At 41.5% G+C, this 7365-nt stretch overlaps 1 pseudogene; it reads right to left on the bottom strand.

Moving 5' to 3' along the window:
• Positions 1 to 3791: 3791 nt before the first annotated feature.
• LOC122773505 lies at positions 3792 to 7083 on the bottom strand (annotated as a pseudogene).
• Between the last annotated feature and the right edge of the window lie 282 nt (positions 7084 to 7365).

Below are 7365 nucleotides of genomic sequence, written 5' to 3'. Positions count from 1 at the left end.
TGGAGCCTCGGTGACTCGACATCCTCCTCAGCTCGTCTCACCTGCGGGGTCCCACAGGGCTCAGTTCTGGACCCCCTTCTTTTGTCTCCATATCTGCTCCCACTTGGCTGTATTCTTAGAAAGTATGGCATCTCATTCCATTGCTATGCAGATGACAGTCAAATCTACATGCCTATTAAAAAGAACGATGCATATTCTTTTAAAATTCTACTTGAGTGTCTTGATGACATAAAGGCCTGGGTGACTCTGAACTTTTTAAATTTCAATGACAAAAAGACAGAAGTGATGGTGTTTGGTGGCACCACTGGGACCCCCCAAGTAGATCTGTGCTGCTTGGCACCACTTTTAAAACACACTATCACAATCCTGGGGGTTAAAATTGACTCTGATCTAAAGATTAACAACCAGATTAGGTCTGTTAAATCAAGCTTTTTTCAATTGAGGCAGCTGGCCAAAATAAAGCCAATTCTCTTGAGACAACATTTTGAAATGGTAATTCACGCCTTTGTCACCACTCGGCTGGATTACTATAATTCACTTTATGTGGGGGTTAGTGCGTCCTCCATTGCCCGTCTTCAGACGGTACAAAACGCTGCCGCACGTCTTTTAACTGGCACACGTAAATTTGAGCACATTTCCCCCATTTTAGCCTCACCACTGGCTGCCCATACACTTTCAGGATCGATTTTAAAATGATTTTATTTGTCTTTAAATCCCTGAATGGTCTTGCCCCGCCCTACCTCTCCGAGCTTCTACATCCATACTCACCCGCTCGCTCTCTCAGGTCAGCTGATCAGCTGCTCCTGAGTGTGCCTAAAACCAAGCGGAAGCTCAGAGGGGATGGTGCCTTTGCTGTCGCAGCTCCAATACTTTGGAATGATCTGCCTCTGCACACAAGACAGGCCTCGTCCTTGTCTGTTTTTAAATCCCTTCTTAAAAGCCACCATTACTCTTTGGCCTTTGACACTTCATGAAACGTTTGGTTTTTATTTATTTTACTTTTTAATTTGAATAGAATGTATTTTTATTGTATGGCTGCTATTTCTTATTGTGTTTTTATGATTCTAATTTATTTTAAGCTGTTTTATCTCATTTTGAACCTTTTACTTATTATGGCTTTTATTTATTCTGTACAGCACGTGTGTGTAAATAAACCAGATTTTGGGGATGTTTTGACTGATTACAGTTTAAATCAACAGTCAGACTTTGAGGGGCAGGATAAATGTGATTCAAGACGTACAGCCTGATGAAATTTAATAGGAGAAGAAGAAGGAAAACCTGTGAGTTGTGTGGGTTAGACCGTCTCATGACTTCCATCTCCCCCTGTGTGAGAGGGTCCAGATTCTGGATTCAGACATGGCTATAGTGGGAGGGTTAAGGTCAGAGCTATGCTGCCATGTCAATGAGTCAGGCAGTGATGTAGAGTGTCTTTGCTGTCAACAACAAATACCCACAGTGTTCTCCCAGACTTTACAACTGAACTATTGTAAATCTAGACGCTTTTTTCGGATCAATTTTCCATAGGCATACACAGATGCCACTCTGCTTGGCAGAGCTTATAGGACTTGAATGCTGTTGGCACCTAAAATGGGACAAAAAGCACAACAGTCTCAGCAGCATCACAGGATTTACGACAAAAGACACAAAAAGTGCCAAAAGATATAAAAGTAACCATAAGAGGAGCTAACAAGGATGAAGTAGGCTTATGTCTGAGCATCTTTTCAGATATTATACAATATTGTACTGTATATTTATGTATGAAAATGCAATGTGTAACCACATGAATTATAAAAATATCATCAGCATTTTTCAATAGACACGCAGTGTTGGGGTAGTATTACACATTACTAGTTACTTTAAAAAAAAAAAGGTAATGCATTACTTTACTTTGTTACTCACTGCATAAAATAATTAGTTAGACTACACACTACTAGTTATAGTTAATTACTTATGGATTACTCCATGACATCACCTGAGATGTACCATACCTTAATTGGCAATTAACACTGTAACATTAAAGGCTGTGTATCACCCTGTAGTGCTGTAAAAAATGTTATTCAACGCAGATGGAGTTGCCGTACAAGCTAAAGCAAGCTAAAGGAGCTAGTGGTCTTTGGGGTCTCCTTGCCATGGTTCGGAGGTATACCAGCTTGGTTTTGGTAACAAAAATAAGTCTATAGCCCTCATGACAATATTAGATGATGATGAGAATTCCAAGGAAAACAACGCTGAATATGTGTGCCCTTCCTCGTCTTCTTCGCCTCTCGCTTGTCTTCTCCGTCTCCTCGAGTCAGGTCTACATTTGATTTGTGTTTTCGGTCCTCCCATAAAGAAGCAGGTAACAACATCATTTTTTGATTTGTAACTGTAATGTTATTACAAACAGTAACACGTTACCTTACAGCGTTACAGACAAATGTAATCTCTTACTTACTTCTAGCTCTTATTTGTACCCAAATGTTTAAATTCACTTATTGTAAGTCGCTTTGGATAATGTAATGTAATGTAATCTGATTACAGTAACACATGTCTAAGCCCCACCCCTTCAGTGTACGGGGATGAAGAGTTCATGTGACATAGCTGGACGTTTTGAACTAAGACCTAAGTAATGGAGATAAAACAGTAAAGATCTTTACTGCTGTTTGAAGTGGACTTGTTTTTGCTTTGGTTGCTACATAAGTGGAGATTGGTCTTGATACCTTCTGGTCTTGGTATTGTCTTGGTCCTGGTTTAGGCAAGTCACAGGAAGAGACATCCGACACAAAATCACATACCTTGCAGCTGTATTTCAGTCCAGTGTCAGACGGAGTCAGTGCTCCAGTCATGGAGGAAGTACTGAACAAATATTGATATCATACAGTGTAATTTGGCCACTATAATGGGACATGATGCATGTTCAAGTTTATAATTGTGTATCTTCAATTTGATGTTACAATTTCATCTACAGATAAAGTATGATTTAAATCACTTACATATTTCCCAGGGCCACACGGTGGTATAGTAGTTAGCACTCTCGCCTTGCAGCGAGAAGACCCGGGTTCGAGCCCTAGTTGGAACAAGGGCCTTTCTGCATGGAGTTTGCATGTTCTCCCGTGTGTGCGTGGGTTCTCTCCGGGTTCTCCGGCTTCCTCCCACAGTCCAAAAACATGCAATGTGGGGATAAGGTAAATTGGACACTCTAAATTGACCATAGGAGTGAGTGTGTGAGTGAAGCTGTTTGTCTCTCTATCTGTGTGTGGCCCTGCAATGGACTAGCGAACTGTCCAGGGTGTACCCCGCCTATCGCCCGATGTAGCTGAGATTGGCACAGCACCCCCCGCGACCCTCTGGTGGAGGAGTCATGTCAGTCCTCAACAGAGTCTTAATCCTGCAGTAACAGCCGTCATAGTTGATCTCAGCCATCTGTAGACAGATGTGTAGTATAGTAAGTAATGTAACAGCAAAATCAGTAAGGGCAGCAAGCACAGTGCATTCTGGGAGTTGTTGTCGTTCATCTACAGTAGGCACTTGGTACAAATATTATGTTACATTTCTACTACATGGATGTGTTTTCATCTTTCCAGCGGTTAATTATTCCTTTTTATATGTGAATGTCAAACTCCTCTGCTGCTGCTTTCATTTATTTAACTATTTAACTAACTAACAAAATCACCATTTCTGCTTTCTGTTAGCATGCCAATTGCACACTCGCTCAAAACTTCTGCCACATCTGTGGCATTGTGCTGTGTGATAAAACTGCACATTTCAGAGTTGTGGCCTGTGATAACCAGTGGGTGTTAGGACCAGGACACTCAGAGCTGAGCAACAAACAGGTTTATTTGGTGGAAAAATGTTGGCAGGAGGGGGTGAAGATGGCAAGGCCATAGAGGTGTCCAGAGACTGTGGAGGAACTGAGACGTGGGGAGAATGATGATGGCAGGTGGAGGGTAGCGGTGAGGAAGCTGGGAGAGGTGCGGGTCCAGGGAGGCAGCGAGCAGGTAGGAGGATTTTCTGTAACGAGTGGAAACACAAAATTAGTTCACAGAAGCACTGGGAAGATTCACTGCAAAAAAACTTCAGATACATAGTTTACCACAAACAAACTGTAACAATCTGGCAGTGAGTGACTTGAAAGCTTGAGTATTTAAGCAGGGCCTTGATGAGGTGATTGATGCCAGGTGTGTGACCTGCAGCTGCCTGAGCCTGGGACCTACTCCTAGTGAGAGAGTGACTCAACAGGAAGGGAGAGGATATGCAGGAAAAAAGAGACTTCCAGGCATGAATATGACAGTGGCTAGCCTAAGGCACTCCTGTGCAATATTCATGCTGTCTAATCAGCATCTTGATATGCCACACCTGTGAGGTGGCATGGATTATCTCTGCTCACAAACACAGATTTAGACAGATTTGTGAACAATATTTGAGAGAAATGGTGATTTGTGTATCTAGAAAATGTTTTACATCTTTGAGTTCAGCTCATGAAAAATGTGAGCAAAAACAAAAGTGTTGCATTTTTTATTTATTTATTATTTTGTTTAGTGTATTTTATATATTGAAACCCCCCTCGGCCTTCTGTTTGGCACCTAAACACTGTAAGTTGTTGACTGTAGTGTAACTGGGTCATCTGGATGCCCTCTCTACCATTTTTTTTGTGAATTGCTCACTAATGTTTGGCTATTGTACCTGCTTCAGCGGGATCTGATATGACTTATCATGGTTATTAAAACATTTTGTGTGCTACAGACACTAGCCATTTATCAGACAAGTGTAGAAAACCTTAACAAATAATTCAAAATGTGTCACAGAAACAAATAACACACTCAGCCTAGCTCTAAACCTTTATTATCATGGGGTAATAGAGAAGGTAATTATGCCCTTACAAGTACTGTATGCCTGTGTGTTTACTACAAGTTCAGGGCTCTAATTCAGCTGACTGATTTTTGTAGCAGAGGTGAGAAAAAAATGGTTCACAAAGGTACAGCTTTTGTTCACAGCTCTGAAATGTCAAACCTTGTCACACATCAGCCACTGAATCTTTCCATACAGTGGTAAACCACACTGTGACTGACGTTTGGTGTTGCAGATGCTTGTACTCAAGCAGCAAAGATATTAGGAATAATTGACGCTACGGAATAATGTTCAAAGTCATATTATTGATATTTTCTGTTGCAGTTATTTTCTGACAGCAACACAACACATTGTGTAACGTGTTAAATGGGTCCAACATGACATGACAGAACAAAAAAAAAAAATCAACTATGACACCTTATACCAGAAAGCAATCATGCCTATTCTAGATGGTCACCAATTAAAACAAACATGCCAAATAATGTATGTATCAAGTTATTTACAAGACTAAGAACAGGGTTAGCTCATATTCATTATGTACCTGTCATGACTCCTAGAACCAAATAATTAGCTTTTTTGGAAGTAAATCCATGGAGTCATCTTCAATTATATATAACATGACTAAAACAGTAGGCTAAACAAGCTGCTAACTCCTTGACTTTTATGCTTGCATCTTCTACAGAAGAAACCATGTGACCACTGCAGTTGGGCAGAGAAAGCTATCTATATTTACATTGGTATCGTTATCGGCCCAAGCAGTCCTGATATATTGGCATATTGGATACCAGCAAAAGTCCAATATCGTACATGCTTACTTAAAATGACTTTCTTCTTGTTACTAGCTGTGTCCTTTGCTGTGTTCAAGCAGAATTCCTGTTAAGCTTGAGGTAAGAGGTTGGTCATAGGACGAGAACAAATTCAAAAAGGCTTCTCTCATGAATATAGCAAACAGGGTCTAGCAAGTGCAGTGGCCGGACTGACTACCAAAAGAAAGATAGAAGACTAAAGTTTGTATTTGTTTCTTGATATCCTGTGATACAGAATGTTGCATCTTCCTGTATGTATGAGCCATTTCTGTGTTTGGGTGTGTGTCTGTGAGGGGCCAGTAGGTGTCCTCAGTGCACCAGGAAGAGGGGTTACAAAGGTGGGAACTAGTGTTTCCGGGTGCAGGTGTTGCTAGTCGGAAGAGCTAACAGTTTTCGACCGCTCTGCTCCGCCACGCTACGGCAGGAGAGTCAGTACTGGGAAATGGTGCATGATGGACCTTTGTTCACACCGTTAATGGATGTTGCGTATGATCGTTATGGTGAGAAAAATAAAGAAGCATGCAAAGTACCAAACCAGGAAGTCGTCTGTCTCCTTCAGTGGCCGGCAAGCGCGTCAATCTTAAGTTAACCTGTTCTAGCAGCCCTCAGTGGCTTTAAGCTTTAGGTTTAGCCTCTACACTGTATATTATTATCACAAGCTATTCTCTTGAGTCCACATCCTTTTTTTACTTCCAGAAGCCATCAAAAGAAAAGTAATACAACAGTGGATCCAGGTAACTTTTGGCACTGGCTAGACATATCAATGATGTGAAAAAATGTTTCAAGTCTTTAAAGAAAGCAACTAATGATACAAAGCACAGTGAATATCATCAAGTTCATGGCAAAGATCAGCATGACTTACAGCCTGTTGATGACCCTGCCAGAGATTTTCTGATGTCCATGTAGAGTCCAAGAGACCAGAGCAGTGCACACGATGTTGACTGCCAGCATGCCTAACATTAACAAAAAAAAGAATGGACTGGTTTCATGCTGCCTCAATTCAAAACAGATAGATACATTCAACCTGTTTAAATGTTCTGTGAACATTAGACCCTCTGGGACAAAAACAAACAGCCAAATCAGTGCAGCAGCTCTTCAGGAGTTGGACGATGTTCAGAGATGTTGTGTCCTCACAGGATAAACCACAGCCAGCATGCGATCCACACTAATTAAGGTGATGAAGATGGAGCTGGAAAGGATGTTGTTGCGGAAAAGCATTGTGATCACGGTGCACGCCCTTTTGCCCAGCGGCCAGGTGCCTGTGGCGTAAAAAATAGACCCTCTTGAGCAAAGAGATGACAAGCAGGAGGTCAGAGAATGTCAGGTTGACCATGAAGACCATGGATCTGAGGCTGTGGTGACGCAGCATAATCCACAGTGACACGGCATTCAGAGGCAGACCAAGCGTCATAACAGTTCCAAACACCAGAGCATACACTGGGTTTCTCATTTCAGGTACTGCTGTTGGGTTAGGGTTGAACATTTTTACCTCTGTGAGCAATGCAGCAACAAGTGAACTGATAATGATAATAACCCCACCTCCATCCAAATCAGTCAGTGCTAACATAACACAGGAAACAACTTTTAACAAGACACGAAGGAGTTGGCACAGTTTTGTGTACAAGTGAAAATGAGAGTGATTGGGAGTTTGACACAAAGTTCTTCAAACATTTTGAGGTTATTGAGCTCAACATATGCAGTTTCATACATTCACAGCTTCTCAAGGAGATAT

This window comes from Solea senegalensis, linkage group LG8 (assembly GCF_019176455.1).
Source record: "Solea senegalensis isolate Sse05_10M linkage group LG8, IFAPA_SoseM_1, whole genome shotgun sequence".
In the NCBI taxonomy this organism is placed as follows: Eukaryota; Metazoa; Chordata; class Actinopteri; order Pleuronectiformes; family Soleidae; genus Solea; species Solea senegalensis.
Note: the sequence above shows the minus strand (reverse complement) of the source record. Positions and strands in the feature narration are given on the sequence as shown.